The sequence below is a fragment of the Halichoerus grypus genome, chromosome 12, assembly GCF_964656455.1.
Source record: "Halichoerus grypus chromosome 12, mHalGry1.hap1.1, whole genome shotgun sequence".
In the NCBI taxonomy this organism is placed as follows: domain Eukaryota; kingdom Metazoa; phylum Chordata; class Mammalia; order Carnivora; family Phocidae; genus Halichoerus; species Halichoerus grypus.
In genome coordinates, this window is record NC_135723.1 from 83273989 (window position 1) to 83290010 (window position 16022).

General features: G+C 49.1%; 1 long non-coding RNA gene across 3 annotated transcripts in view; it reads left to right on the top strand.

Moving 5' to 3' along the window:
• LOC118533854 (uncharacterized) overlaps positions 1–12613 on the top strand; it is a 46095-nt gene extending 33482 nt beyond the window's left edge. Inside the window, exons 2-4 of one of the 3 annotated variants that reach the window (XR_004916394.2) lie at positions 3396–3475; positions 4578–4791; positions 11878–12613. This is a non-coding gene — a long non-coding RNA (uncharacterized LOC118533854). Of the gene's footprint in view, positions 1–3395; positions 3476–4577; positions 6200–11877 lie in introns of those variants that run through there. The other 2 variants (XR_013442860.1, XR_004916392.2) reach the window with 2 other exon arrangements.
• The last annotated feature ends 3409 nt before the right edge of the window (positions 12614–16022 follow it).

Consider the following 16022-nt stretch of genomic DNA (forward strand, 5'->3'; position numbering starts at 1 on the left):
GATGGGGGTCCCACCAGCTGTCCTTGGGGTAGGAGCTGTGAGGGCACCGGAGGGTGTGCCAGCCGAGGGTGGGGGCAGGCTGAGCACGAACAGGCTCTGGGAGGAAGGAGTCAGAGAAATTATCAGCGATGAAGACCTATAGGTTTCCCCAAATTATAATTTGAATAGAAATGTCAAGCGCACCTGGAGTTATTATAGCCTGTAATCCTAATGACATACAGTCCTATATACCAACATGATAATATCCCGAGTGGGTATGGCAATGCTGCTCGCATTAATCCTGCCTTTCTCCCCCATGGGTTTGCTCATCCCCAGCGCCTACAGAGCCTCCTTTGTTCTTCCCAGAGGCAGCCCGTGCAGATCTGCCTGGGTAGACACAGTGGGAGGATCAACATGCTCCCAGAATGGAGCTGTTGTGTCACGAGTAGGGGCATGGACAGTGTCATTTGGTGCTTTCATTTTTTAAAAAAGATTTTATTTATTCATTTGAGAGAGAGAGAGAGTGTGTGTGTGTGTGTGAGAGAGAGAGAGAGAGAAAGAGCATGAGCAAGGGGGAGGGGCAGAGAGAGAGGGAGAAGCAGACTCCCAACTGAGCAGGCAGCCAGATGCAGGGCTTGATCCCAGGATCGTGAGATCATGACCTGAGCTGAAGGCAGACGCTTAGCTCAATGAGCCACCCAGGGACCCCTGGGGTGTGACCTAAGTCCCCTAGAAGCTACTGAGCCCCACCATCAGCCTCTCTCTTCTTCCCCACTCTCCCTCTCTAGCATCATTTCCTTCTCTCAGTCCTCCTTCCCCATCTCCTCCTCTTTCCTAGCATCTATGCCTTGTTCTGCAAGGGACACCCTCAGACACAATTCTTTTTCTGGAGCCCTTGGGGTTAGTGGGTACTCATCCTGCTTGCTATGCTCCTTGGCTGCAGGGTTTGGGGCTGGGAAGGGGGAGAGACTGTTGCATGAAGTGGGAGCAGCATGGTTAGGGGTTGGTGGGCAGGGGGCTTTCAGAATAGGGCACAGAACATCCAGGCCAGTGCACCACCGCAGGATGGACCCTGGGCTTGTTTTATCTACAGCGTAGCCCATGCCAGTCCCTAGGACTTAAAGCCAAGGTTGCACAACTCACACAATCCAGGAATCCTTTCCCAAATCCCATGTTCAGCCTTGTAGAACAGCAGTTCTGGAAGTGTGGTCCCTGTACCAGCAGCTTCAGCATCACCTGGGATCTTAGTAGAAATGCACCTTCTCAGGCCCCACTGCCAAGGGTATGCTGGAGATGGTTTGTATCGCCTTGGGAGACCCAGTTGAGTGCATTCCCTCCCCATCTCCACATTTAGTGACAGTCACATTGAGGGCTTAAAATCAGCCATCGTGGGAATATTTACACCATGGGAATTGGCAGACACCGCAAATCAGGGCTTATTTTTCTTTCCGGGAAGAGTTTCCAGCACACCATTGGACCTCGTCCACACCTACTGAATCAGAAACGCTGGAGGCGGGACCCAGCAGTCTGTGTTTTAATAAGCTTTCCAGATGAACCTGATGCACAGTCAAGTTTGAGAACCACTGTTCTAGTTGGTTAGCACGGGTGGAATCATGAGAGAGATGGGAAAAAACTAGGGGGTTGGGGATAAAAAAAGGGGGGGGGGGAGACGTTGGGTAGCCAAAGAGTAAGGCTTTGCAAGGAAACTTTGGGGAAGGTGAAGGAAGAAGAAAGTAAACCGGACAGTGGGCCTTCCGTCCCAGCAGAAGGGCAGCCAGGCACTTGGCAGGAAGCCTTCCCGGATAGAGATGAGCCCTCCAGCCCCGGCACCGGGAAGAGGGGCTGAGGAGGTTCAGGTGCAGCCTATTTAGAATGCTCTGTTTTTCTCAGATAGCTGGATGAGGGAGACGAAGTCAATCACTCCAAGTCACGAGATCAGGAGGGCGTGGAATAATTGGCTGGAAAAATGCCCCTCCAGATGATATTTCTGCAGCTCAGAAGACATTGACAAGCAGTTCATTGCAGATACAAAGAAGGGAAATTCTGAAAAGTTTCCTTCACAGAAGAGATGGAAATGCAAAATCACAGCACCATATCCATTACTACTCGTGTAAATGTGTGCAAAATGCCATGGGAGACTTCTTTTCCTTTTTCCAATGTTGAAATATTTCAAGCATACAGAGAAATATAAGAAGTAATATAACAAAAGCCTTGCAACCACCACCAGAAATAGCAAATATTAACATATTGCCACTTTCATGTCGGATTCTTTAAGATTTTATTTATGCATTTATTTATTTATTTATAGCACATGCGAGCAGGGGAAGGGGCAGAGGGAGAAGGAGAGAGAGAATCTCAAGCAGATGGACGCCAAGCTGAGCACAGAGCCCAAAGTGGGGCTTGATCTCACGACCCTGAGATCATGACCTGAGCAGAAACCAAGAGTTGGTCACTTAACCGACTGAGCCGCCCAGGCGCCCCTCATGTCGGATTCTTTAAAAATAATAATAATATGGGCGCCTGGGTGGCTCAGTTGGTTAAGCAACTGCCTTCGGCTCAGGTCATGATCCTGGAGTCCCGGGATCGAGTCCCGCATCGGGCTCCCTGCTCGGCAGGGAGTCTGCTTCTCCCTCTGACCCTCCTCCCTCTCATGCTCTCTGTCTCTCATTCTCTCTCTCAAATAAATAAATAAAATCTTTAAAAAAAAAAAAAAATAATAATAATAATAATAATAATAATAATAATAATACAACCTTACAGACACGGCAAAGTCCCCTTTGCCTCCCTTTTCCTTCCTCCAAAGATGCAGGAGCTATCCTAAAATTGATGGATATTCTTCTCATAATGTGTTCATACTTTATCACATATGAATTACTCATAAATTATACCTAGCAATGTTTTAAGTGCTTCTCAATTTACGCAAGTGGTGTCACACTGAACCTATTATTCTGGAACTTGCTTTTTTCACCTAACATGATGTTTCTAAGGTCTGCTTGTGTCGCTGGGTGAAGATCTAGCTCATTCTTTTTAACTGATGAATAACATTAAACTGTACAAATAGACCACAGTTCATCCATTAACCTACTGATGGACATTGAAGTTATTTCTAATTTTTCCCTTGTCACAAATTATTCTCCAGTGAACATCCTTGAGCTTGTTTCTCTAGAGTATGTCCCTAGAAGTGCTGCTGCTTACCCTTGGGAGAACACATTCCCAGTTATATACATGTTGCCAAATTGCTCACAAGCTTGGCTGAACCAGTTCATACCTTCACCAACGTGGATACGATACATCCTAACATGTTCCTTCTTCCGTGTGCTCTTGGGTTGTATGCTTTCCTGAATGTAAAAGCAATTATAAAGATTTTTCTAGTTCATTTCTGACCTTTCTCCTCCTACCTTTACTTTCTCTTAAAGGCTTAAGTTCTTCAGACATGAATTCTTCCGCCACCAGGGTTTTCCAGATCCTGAACCCAGTGGCCCAGAAGAAATGACTGGTATGTGCATTGTAAGGTGACGTTCTGTGTGTGTTCGTTCATGTGTGTGACTCTGTCTGTGTCTGTGTGTGTAGCTCTGTACCAAAGCCAGCAAGAAGATGGACTGGGAAGGGCAGGTCTTTTACGGTGTCTTCTCAACAATGCATAAAACCAGGAGAAGAGTACCCAGTGCGACTTAGAATCTACTCTCATACTCCAGGTCCTTTCCTCCCCCTCTCTTATTTGGTGTGGGTTAGGGAGAGACCTGTCCCAGGATGTCACCCTACTGCTCCATCCTCCCTGCTCCCTGATCCCCACCAACCTCCAAATACTTCCTAAGCCATGGAAACACATGGGAGAGGGAAAGAGGGGTGCTGCGTGAGGGAGGGGCAGTCCCATGTGATCCATCTGGGGGAAAGGGCTGACTTTTTGGCCCTGAGTCTAACAGCTCTCTGTCCATGCCAAGGGCTGCCTCCTGCACCTGGGCCTGTAGGATTGGGAGAGCTGCCAAAATCCTAGACGGGGCAGTGACAGAGGACAAACTAGATCCTGGCCACTGACCCTGACCCTCAGCCCAGGGCCATACAGAACCGGTCTGGGGTGCCTTCCCTCCTGGGCCCTGAAGCAGGGAGCCTTCAAGGCCTCTGAAATAGACTTGAGAAGAGGGGGATAGATTGAAGGGACCACCACAAAATCACCTGTCTCACACTAAAAACATTTCAAGATGCAGGACCCCAAGGTGAGGGAAAAATTTCCAGTCACTGTTCAGGGGAAGTATGGAGGGCCCTGATCCAAGGACTATTTTTGAGTGGGATTTTTTCCCCTCAATACTTTCTTTTTTTTTTTTTTAAGATTTTATTTATTTATCAGAGAGAGAGCACAAGCAGGGGGAGTGGCAGGCAGAGGGAGAAGCAGGCTCCCCACTGAGCAAGGAGCCGGCTGCGGGGCTTGATCCCAGGACCCCGGGATCATGACGTGAGCCGAAGACAGATGCCTGACAGACTGAGCCACCCAGGGGCCCCTTACCCTTAACACTTTAAACAGTGTTTGTTTGTAGGGGGTACTGTGTTTATCCCTTTTCAAAAATATGAAGCCCGAAACCCTTGGCTTCCTTGTTCCACAGACTCTTTTGGCCCTAAACAGCTTGCCCTTATGGGCAACAGGTGGCTTACTTCAGGCTGGAGGACATCCGTGTGCCAAGAAGTTCCCAGCAGAGACCTCACCTCTGAGCCCTGGTTCACCAGCCAATGAAGATGAACGGAGGTGACGTCAGTGCATCCTGTTTCCCAGCCCAGCCCAGCCCGAGAGGATGGGACCAAGTGAGGAAAAGAGCCAATGTAAGTGACGGATGCCATGAGCGATGTTGGTAAAGAAGTGGGGTAAGGGAAATGAGTCAGCACCAAGTTTAAGCAATGAAAATTGCACCACAGGGTGTTTCTCAAATTCTTGTCTACTTTTAGAAAATATGCAATACCATTCAGTTGAGCGTCTTGATTCTGAAATAGCTACAGAAAATGTTAAAAATGCTGTGGGTGCACTAACACACACAATAGTTAACAATGGTGCTGCGCGCCCCTCAGCAAATCTTTAAGGCTGGCTGTTCTTAGTTTCCTCATCTGTAATATGAGGGGAATGCGTGAAAAATGTCTCTGGAGATTCCTTCCAGTCTAACATTCTGTGATTTGGTATTATGCTTACATTCTTAATTCCCAGGCTGGGTGTACACAATGCCAAGACCACAAGTCAATTCAGTTAGTGTGGACAAAATGTCCTCTCCAATCAATTCTTTGGCACAGTGTCGATAAAACAACTGGTTAATTGACACAATTTTTTATTTCACAACTGGCTTCTCTGGCATCTTCTCGACCAGTCCCTCCAGGGGGGTGTCCTGACATGCTGCATGTCTGGAGCAGTTATAAGGTGTGTCCCGGGCAATTCTCTATTACTAATGAACTACTGAGGTTTTGAAATGATTGGTGAATTTTTTATCAATTAGAAGAGAGTCAATGTATCCCTATGATAATGCCTGTGTCACTCACTTGCACTCTGATGTTCTGCCCTGTAAGGAAGAAAAAGGGGTGGACTTAAAGCTTCCAGACAGGGATTGCCTGCAGCCCTGAGCCAAATCAGGGATGCCCAGAGGAGGTTGTCATGTGTCGTGCATGTGAGTATCATCCATCACCTGGAACGTGGCATTTGAGGACGACTGATAGAGACTCCTGATACATAGTTAGACAGCAAGTCACTGGAGACCTGGGCCCTGGAACAATCTGATCTAGATGTGGACTGCTGCCAGTATCCCATGATCCAGCTGCAAGCCAATGGAGAAAGCAAGCATTGAACAGAGTACAAAATGAAAGGCCTGTCTCTTGATCAAAAAAAACATTATTTCACCATAAGCTGCTCATAGCTGGGGAGGGGGAAGGGGTGTGAAATAATGTTTACTGAGCATGTACGCGCCAAGTCCTGTGTCAGACACTCATGGCAGGTTTCAGTGCTACCCGCCGTGTAACTTTCTGTTCTCGGCTGTCCAGTGGGATTTGCACTTCCTCCCCATTGTGGTTTGGAATATTCATGTAATACTCGGGCCAGTGAGTTGTGAGTAGAAGCAATGTGTGTCAATTCAATGCCGGGGCATGTAAGTGCTAGTTTTAGACCCTCCAAAGCTTTCTCTCCCTCTACCATGGGGGCTGGCAACAGACAGTGGCGTTTCCATCATCAGCCTGAGTCCTGAGGGGCTGGGGAGCAGAGTGAATTACACATCACATGGGAGGATATCACAAAACTTGGTTGTGGGGCGCCTGGGTGGCTCAGTCGGTTAAGTGTCTGCCTTCAGCTCGGGTCGTGATCCCAGGGTCCTGGGATGGAGTCCCATGCCGGGCTCCCTGCTCAGTGAGGAGCCTGCTTCTCCCTCTCCCTACTGCTCCTCCTGCTTGTGCTCTCTATCTCTCTGTCAAATAAATAAAATCTTAAAAATAAATAAATAAAACTTTTAAAAATAAAAGCCACTAAGATTTTAGGGTTGCTTGTTACTATAGCACAACCTAATTTTATGCTGACTGATACAATGTTTTATATTACATAGTAACATAGTGAGAAAATGTGAGCTTTTGAATTAAAAAGACTTGACTGGAATCTTAACACTTAATGACCTTGAACAAATCCATAACTTCTCTGGGTCTCAGCTTCTTCCATCTATAAAACAGTAGCGACGATTCCTATCTCATGATGTTATTAGGTTTGGAAATAGTATTTATAAAGTACCTAGCACAGGATTTGGCACAGAGTAGATGTTCAACTGTAAATTATTTTAATTTCATTAATTCCTCAAAATAGGCCTATGAGTAAACAGAGACCACAGGAGTATAAGAGAAGAGATAATTCATTATTGATGTTTCGAATGCCATGATATGTTATGGAGAGCCCTGTGAATGTGTGAAGTTATCTGTGCCCATCCGCCCCTGAGCTGAGAGAAGCTCTAGAATGGAGAGGTGGCCCCAAGGATACCATTTCCAATTTAGCCTTTCTGTTGCCAGAGGAAAGGCAGATTTCACCTACAGAAGTGATTCTTGATACCTTCGGCATATAAAATAAAAATATGACAGGGGTGTAGGCTAGTATCACTGTTAACGTCACTGAAGCTTGTTATCCCACCAAGCAAGGTGCCAGACGAGGTCTTTCCCAAAGGTCCAATGAGCTAAACTCTTCTCTCAAATCAACGTATTAGTAGCATCATGCCCACTTCGCCAGCTCAGCCAGGACCCAGGAATAATCGGAAGAGCAAAATGCAGAGGAACGGAGAGGAGGAGAATATACATGGGGCGGGGAGGGGGGAATTGAGGGGCCCTTTCCCTCCTCCTGCTCCCCACCAAGCCTGGCCTGATACAGCAGCAGGGGCATGACCGGGCGGGAAGTGGGGGGACCATCCCTTCCCTCCCCACGCTGGTCACTCTGAAAACCATTCCGTTCCTGAGCCAAAGCTTGCTACAATTCCCACTCATATTCAACTCAGTGGAGTATGATGCCTCCAAACCCCGTTATCTCCAAGGTCTGCTCCCAGATCTCTTTTCCTCTGAGATGCTACACCATGGCCACAAACTTGGTATTACGACCTACGTAATGTTTTACATAACATGGTAACACAGTTACTCTGGAGCCCTGTTGAGTTTCTCAATTCTGACTCTGGGATGGAAGCTCTCTGGACATATCCACATACATGGCGTGCAGATAGTCAGGGCCCCAAGGAAGACCTGATGACCCTGTCATCAGCAGTAGGTCAGACAGGAGGCAATGGCTGACACCCCACAGTCCTTGTTGAATGAAAAATAAACAGATGCCCAGTTCCAACAAATCACATGTTTGGGCAGCTTTCACACCAGCCAACAATCTTCCCCTGACTTGCTCCCAATTAACTTTTGACTTTTCCCATGAAGACCCAAGGCCCTGTGAGAATTCCCACAGCCAGTGGAGTGACTGATCTGCAGCAAACGGGTGATTCTTCTAAGAAGCATGTATTAGATGCACGTGGATCTGCGCTCAGAGGTTTACAGCATCCTAGGAATTGAAATAAGATTGTGACACTGGGTCCTGGCGGGGCCAGTCAACCTCATCGTGATCAAGATCTCAGATTGCACCCTGATCCAAATTAAAATCTATGAAATGGCTTCCGTGACCATGAGCAGAATAAACAGTGGCTTATGGGAGCCAAGTATAAAATATTCAGGAACTTTGTGAGTCAGTTTTTAAACCATTGATAGCTTGAAATCTATTATGGTAGAAGTATTTACACCATGAAAATTGGCAAACTACAAATCAGAGCCGGCTGGCTCCCTTCCTTCCTCCTTCCCTCCCTCCCTCTCTCTCTCTCTCTCTCGCTCTCTTTCTTTCTTTCTAGAGCTAGTTTACCAAGGTATACATGGCTTTTTTTTTTTTTTAAGATTTTATTTATTTATTTGTCAGAGGGAGAGAAAGAGCGAGTGAATACAAGCAGGGGGATCGGCAGGCAGAGAGAGAAGCAGGCTCCCCAATGAGCAAGGAGCCCCATGCGGGGCTCGATCCCAGGACCTCAGGATCATGACCCGAGCTGAAAGCACATGCTTAACCGACTGAGCCACCCAGGCATCCAGGTATGCATGGCTTTTTGCAAAGCCATTTCTTTCACTGGAAAAACTATGCGGCGCCTGGGTGGCTCAGTTGGTTGAACGTCCAATTCTTGGTTTCAGCTCAGTTGTGGTCTCAGGATTGTGAGATCAAGCCCCACGTCGGGCTCCGTGCTGAGCACGGAGTCTGCGTGAGACTCTTTCCTCTCACTCTGCCCCTCCCCCCATTCTCGCTCTCCTGCTTTGGCTCTCAAATACATAAAGAAATAAATCTTTTTTAAAAAATGAATATTCATTGGAAAAGCTATTCCAGGGGTAGAATAAAAGAAATCAGCTTTGTATATGGGAAGAACATAGCCCTCTAAAACCTTAGACCACTATGAGGACTAAAAAAAAGTAATATTGATAAAAATTTTGACCAGATAAGGGGCTGTGGTTTCAGTCCCTCTGTTGAGATGGTAAATGGAAAAGCTCTAGCTGACGTGAAAACAATTACATGTAAATGCTGGGTGTTATAAAGCTGCAGGAGTGGGCAGAGGCGCTGTAGGAAGCCTTCCTGAATTCTCGGTAGAGCAGTGGTCTTCCACGGCCGTGGATGGCAGGGAGCCGTCTCTAGCGGCCAAGCCTTGCAGAGAGGGGCTGACACCCGGGACCCCCCTGACGGACCCGTGCTGTGGGGGCTGTGCCGGGAGGGACACAGAGCTTTGAAGCATCTATGGTTAGACTGCATTGTGTCCCCTCAAAATTCCCACAGTGGAGAGCCCCAACCCCCGATGTGACTATTTGGAGATAAGGCCTTTAAGAGGGTAAAGTTAAATAAGGTCATAAGGGTGGGGCCCTACTCCAACAGGACGGGTGTCCTTACAAGAAGAGAGAGTGACACCAGGGGTGTGCACACCCAGAGGAAAGGCCATGTGAGGGCACAGAGAGTAGGCGGCCATCTGCACTTCTCACCAGACATTGACCCTGCTGGCACCTTGGGCTTAGACTTCCAGCGTCCAGAACTGTGAGAACTGTGAGAATATGAATTTCTGTTACTTAAGCCACCCAGCCTATGGTGTTCTGTTACGGCAGGCCTCACCAACTAACACAATCTACAACGCACATCGCCTGTTTTCTGGTTTTGTCTGCTTATTGGTCAATTTTGCAGCGTAAGACACCTTTCCATAATCCTTCAGACCCTCTTGACCCCGCCTGAGATTCTCAATGGTCCCAGTGACCCAACTGTGATGCCAAAGGGTACAACCCCTTTGGCTGAGTCAGAACATTGGCAGATTACCATAGCGGGGAGACAAAGGTTGAACACGGGAGAACTCCGCTCCATCAGCCTCTAGTTGTAGGATTGTGGGCAAACTTTCATCCCCTCTGTGTCTCCGTGTCTTCACCTGTCAAATGGGGGCAAAAATATTATCCTCCCTTATAGGATTATAGTGAGGAGAAAACAAGATAACATAACAACAAGCCCATAGCATAATGCTCTGTGAGCCCTCCTTCCTAAGGCCCAGGCAGCCTGCGGTGCAGCCTGGAGGGGAGCCGAGTCTACTGGCCGTGGCGGTGGTGGGGGTGGGGGGTTTACCTGGGAGGGCAGGGTCTCTCCTCTCCAGGGGACCTGCACTGTGGAGGAGTAAGTTAGCTGGCTGGGGCGGCCCCTCTTGGCACCAAGACCTGCCCCCCGTTGAATTCTTCTCTCTCCCGATTGTTCCCAAACAGGACGGGAACGTCCTCCTCTGGAGAACACTGTGTATCTTAATAAATAAGATAATGAAGTAAAAGGTTCAGAGAGAGCCTGGTTCTCAGCATGCACTCATTGAACGTTAACAATTTCGATCTACTCACTTCCCACAAGCAGTTTTCACCTCACCCCGCAGAGCAGTTGTGGCCACAGGACTGAGGCATAATTTGGACCCTTTTGATAAGAATGGCACTGAGTAACTTTATCAATCAACTTGGTTGGGCTTTTCTTTCTTTTTTTTTAAGATTTATTCATTTAGGGGTGCCTGGGTGGCTCAGTCGTTAAGCGTCTGCCTTCGGCTCAGGTCATGATCTCGGGGTCCTGGGATCGAGTCCCACATAAGGCTCCCTGCTCAGCAAGGAGCCTGCTTCTCCCTCTCCCACTCCCCCTGCTTGTGTTCCCTCTCTCACTGTGTCTCTCTCTGTCAAATAAATAAAATCTTAAAAAAAAAAAGATTTATTCATTTATTTGAGAGAGAGAGAGAGCAAGCGAGCCCATTTGGGAGCAGGTCCCTGCTGAGTACGGGGAGCCCCATGTGGGCTTGATCCCAGGACCCTGAGACCATGACCTGAGCCGAAATCAAGAGTCGGATGCTCAACTAACTGAGCCACTCAGGCGCCCCTGGTTCAGCTTTTCTAAGGGGAATTATGGAAAGGTGTCTTACACTGCAAAATTGATCAGTAAGCAGACAAAAATAGAAAACAAGCAATCGGTGTTGTAGACTATGTAGATTTTGTTCATGCCAAAGGCTTCTCCAAGCCTTCCCAGACATCTGGGATTAAACAGGCTGAAGCACCCCCCATCTCCGCCGCCGCCGCCAAAATGACCCCAGCCAGGGTGTAGTGAAGCCCAGCAGTGGTCCTTCCTGCCATCCTGATCTTCCTCACCACACCGGCTATGTAGCTTTACTCAACTCCACCCGGCTCGCCTCAGGGCTCTTGTGTCTCCTGTCCTTCACCGTGAGACTTGTGACCTGGGAGGAAATAGAAAACAAAGCCTGCCCTGACCAGGACAGGAGAAGTAGGTTTGCAGCAGGAAAGGGTTTCCCTTACGGGTGGTCTGGACCCAGGGGAGTTTGCCTCACTGAGTCAAACTCAATGAGCTGCCACCTTTGGGCCCTGTCCCTCCGTGCCTGACACCCCGGGTCAGACTGAAAACCTCTTCCAGACTGTCAGCTCTTCTAGCACTGCTGTTTTCGCGTCCCCGGGATCATGCTGAGCGCACAGGGATGCTCAGATAGAAGTCACTTTTTGCTCTGTGTCACCTTCGGGTTAAAAGTCTTTAAAAGCCCTGTTCTGGGATGGCCTGCTTTGTACCTACAGAAGAGCAGGCTTCGCAGAGTCAGATGACATGAGGGGTCAGTTTACAATCTAACCTTATCAGGGACCTGGTTGCCAAGGGACCTTTCGATGGAGATTAGAGATTCGAGATTCGAGATTAGAGATAACGAACTCAGCAAAGAGCTGAGACTGAGAAAGGAATTCAGGTAAGGAAAATCTTCCTGCTGATTCAGAAAAAGGCAGTCACAAGTGTCGAATATTCTGGAAATCTCATACCTGACTATAATTTACTCTCTCTCTCTCTCTCTGCAGACTACAAGGAAACAGGGCTAAGACACAAACAAAAACACAAGAAACCAAGCCTTCTTCTGAGAAGTTATAAGAGGTCGGGAGAGGTCCTTAATTAAACATCGGAGATCAAGGCAGGAGAAAAGCTCCCAACCAGGCCTCTTGACAGATCCGATCAGATTTGGCACACAGCTAAGAAAGTTAAAAGATTCAGGGTCGATGAATTCTCCCCAAGCCTAAGGCAGACCAGGATTACACTAAATAAAGGACGGCAGCATTGGTAATGAAGATGCTGGTTTACACTTCGGTGCTGGCGTTTCTTTGGATCTAACTCCAACTGCATATCCTGTCTTAAAATATTTTTTCTTCTTTGTTCTTGGTTATTTTAACAAAAAGCTCTATTTTAATTATTGAAAGAACACCAATGCCACTAAAAAAGCACACTTCAGGGGCGCCTGGGTGGCTCAGTCGGTTAAGCCGCTGCCTTTGGCTCAGGTCATGATCCCAGAGTCCTGGGATGGAGCCCCGCATCGGGCTCCTGCTCAGCGGGAAGCCTGCTTCTCCCTCTCCTCTGCCCCTCCCCCAATTCGTGCGCTCTCTCACTCTCTCTTTCTCAAATAAATAAAATCTTTAAAAAAAGAAAAAGAAAAGCACACTTCAGTTCCTAATGCTTTCAGGGAACCAAGCAATTCAAGCCCGGCTATCCGGTGGCAGTTTGTTGTAAAAGCACAGGCGAGGAGCCTCAGGGGACCTAGACGATCGCTAGATGTGAACCCACAGAGTTCTGGTAAATGCCATAACGCTTGACCAATACTTATTAAGAAACCCCACCCTGGAAGGGACTAGATGTAAAAGCCTGAAAACACTGATAGCCAATGTTCTAAGGATGAGTGAATGAACAGTGAGGGGGGATCAGACACAGCATTACCCTGTGGCGATGCTCGTGAGTCTTGGGCAAACATGGGAGCAAATGGTCCAGGCCATGTGGCCAGAGGGAGGCCCGGGACTTCTGGCATGTCCCATTCCTCTGGCTCCATCTGTTTAGATGGAAGGGATGACAGGAAGGTTCCCTCAAATCGTCACCTACACAAAGCGCTACACCTTCTGCAGAAGGCCGAGATGCTCTGTGCCATGGGAAGTCAGACCCCTTGGAGCGAGATGTTGGGGTGCTGAGATATCCTGGGGCAACTCCCTTGGCTCCGAGATGTAGAAAAGGAAACACTGGGGTCCCGACAAAGAGATCGCAAAGTACCCTGTGTCAGAAAGACTTATTTCTCACTGAATACCCATGTGCTCCCCCACGCGGCCAGGCCTCTTTTCCGAGAGGGGCCGTGTGGCTGAGAGCAGACATGACAGGTGTTGTTTCTGGACTGAAGCCCGGAGGAGCCGACTTCTGACACACCAGCTCTCTCTTTCCTGCGTCCTCCACCAGCCCACGTCACACCACCACAAGCCACCACAAGCCTGGGAGTTCCTGCAGGGTCGCCCCTCCTGGTCTAGCCTACGTGTCCTACGTGCCTGGTTCCTGTGTCCGTCCCGGCAGTCAGACTAGGAGGCCGATAACCTCTACCAGTGACGCTGGTGGGACCTTGAGGAAATCGCTCTTCTTCTCTGGGTATCATTTTCCTCACGTGGAAACTTAGAGTTGGGTAAGTTGACCTTTCTGCTCTGTCATTCCCTAGTTTTGTGTTTTTGAAACCATCAGTATAATACTGCCTGGAAAGTTACTAGGTACCAGTACTAGTATCTGTCTTTCCTTATTTATTTACCTACCTCTCTGCCTCTCCATCCCCCCCGCCCCCAGCTACCTATCCATCCATGCATCCTCCCATGTGACTCCTATTTCATTATAAAGGGGGCTGGGACAGTTGGAATGGTGTTTGGCACTCAGCAGTTTGCCTCCCCTTCCCTGAGCCCCAGGGACCCCAGCTATCCTTTGCTGTGATTGTTAATTTCATGTGTCACCCGGGGTGGGCCAAGGTGCCCAGATAGTTGGTCACACCTTATTCATAGAGAGGCAGGGCTTCTGAGAGGGTGTTTTTGAATGAGATTAACATTTAAATCAGTGAACTTTGAGAAAAATAGATTGCCCTCTATAATGTAGGTGGGCCTCATCTAATCAGTTGAAGGCCTGAGTAGAACAAAAAGACCAACCATCCCCCAAGTAAGAGAGATTTCTCCAGCAGACAGCCTTCAGACTCCAGCTGGAACGTCTGCCCTTCTGGGCCTCCAGCCTGCCAGTCCACCCTGCAGATTCTGAGCTTGTCGGCCTCCATAACCTCATGAGCCAATTCCTTATTGTATTATCCTTTTGGTTGTTTCTCTGGAAAGCCCTGAAAAATACATTTGCTCAGGGAAAAGTAGAGTGGATCCCTGGGCCCAAATGTGGAGAAAGGAGGGGAGCCAAGCCAGGGACATCCCAAAAGGACCAGCAGCCCAGGTCCATGAGTGGCTCCCCCCACCCATTTTCCAAAACATCATCCTCCCCGACATATATCTTTTAGCAACCAGTGTGTTAGTGGCTTGGGGCTTTAGGGCAAAGCTCCCCAAAGCCTGCTTGCCACAGGTCACAGCCACCTTCTCTCTGTGGGCCCTGCCTGAAAGGAAAGACTGCTCTTGAGCTGGAGAGCAGGGACTTAGGTAGTAGTGAGACTTGGTGAGCTGTTGACCAGTACAACCTCAGGATCAGGGATGACAAGGTCTGCCTCCCCTGCACCCTGGGTTGCCGGGAGGATGAGCACGGGTGTGAAGTGCTGGGTGAATGGGAAAGTGCAATGCAAGTATGGGGTGCTCTCACCCGAGAGCCATTCATTTCACAAGCCCACTTTCTGCCCAGAGCTGTGCTGGGGACGGAAAGCCAGGGATGAAAGATGCCATCGGTTCTCAAGGAGCTCTCCGGACTGGGGGTGAGAGAGACCCACAGACAGGGGAGTCTAAAAGGTGTGGTGAGTGCTATAATAGATGCATGTCCTGGGTGAGATGCTCATGGTCCGGGGAGACGGACTCCTTCCTCATCCCAGAGTGGTGGAGGAGGGCTTCCTGTAGGAGGTGACCTTCCTGAAGGATGGGCAGAATTTAGCCAGATGAGGAAAAAGGGGGAGTGTGTTCCGGGCAAAGGGACCTATAGGAGCAAAGGCATGGAGGTGTGAGAGAGTTGACAGGTTTGTAGTTATGGCCCCCAACACCCAGCAGCCAAGTTTTGGGCCAGAAACATGAGGAACAGAGGACAAGGGTACAGCCTAGAGGATGTGAAGAGGCAGGTGGAGGCTGCTTCTGGTCCCATGAGGACCAGGCCCTATCAATACATCATCCCACTGTCAGTGACCCTCCCTCTCTGCTGACACTGGCTAGGACAAGAAACCACTGGACTTCCCCACAGCCATGGCTCGCAAGGTGGGATCTCATGGAAACCTCCCCTCCGCACCCAATGCAAGAATACACACACACACACACACACACACACGACACTCAGACACAGCAAGACATGCTCAGAGACATACATGGGTGCAGAAATGTAGGGTCCTGACCTAAATTTCCTAACATAAATATAAAAGGGCACACACCCCACACACTCACAAACACACACTAAAAATTCGAGGTCCTGCTCAGAATTTGCCAACACAAAACAAGTGCTGTCACAGCCCCTGCCCCTCAGAACAGTCCCTCCCTCCCCACTGCACCCCCTCCAGACCCAGAGCCACCCACCGTGCCCTCAGCCACTTAGCAATCCCAGCATCCCATGGACCCCACTGCCCCATCGCCCCCTCCTGGGATGGCAGATCCCACGGACCCCACTGCCCCATCGCCCCCTCCCGGGATGGCAGATCCCACGGACCCCACTGCCCCATCGCCCCCTCCCGGGATGGCAGATCCCACGGACCCCACTGCCCCATCGCCCCCTCCCGGGATGGCTCTGCCGGATTACTGGCAGAGTGAACAGAGCTGCAGAAGAGTAAGCAGCTATTGTGCTGTGCTTTGCAACCCCCTCAACTCCCCAATTTTTTTCCTGGAGAATACTTAGCAGTAAAGCCTAATTTATGAAGTCCCCACAGATCTGAACTTTCCGCAGAATTGGCTGCAGCTTCTAGTGGGTTAGAGTCACACTGGAGTGGAGCAGAAGGCAGGAGCTGCGCCGGGGAAGGCGGGCAGAGGAGAGCCACAGCCTGGGA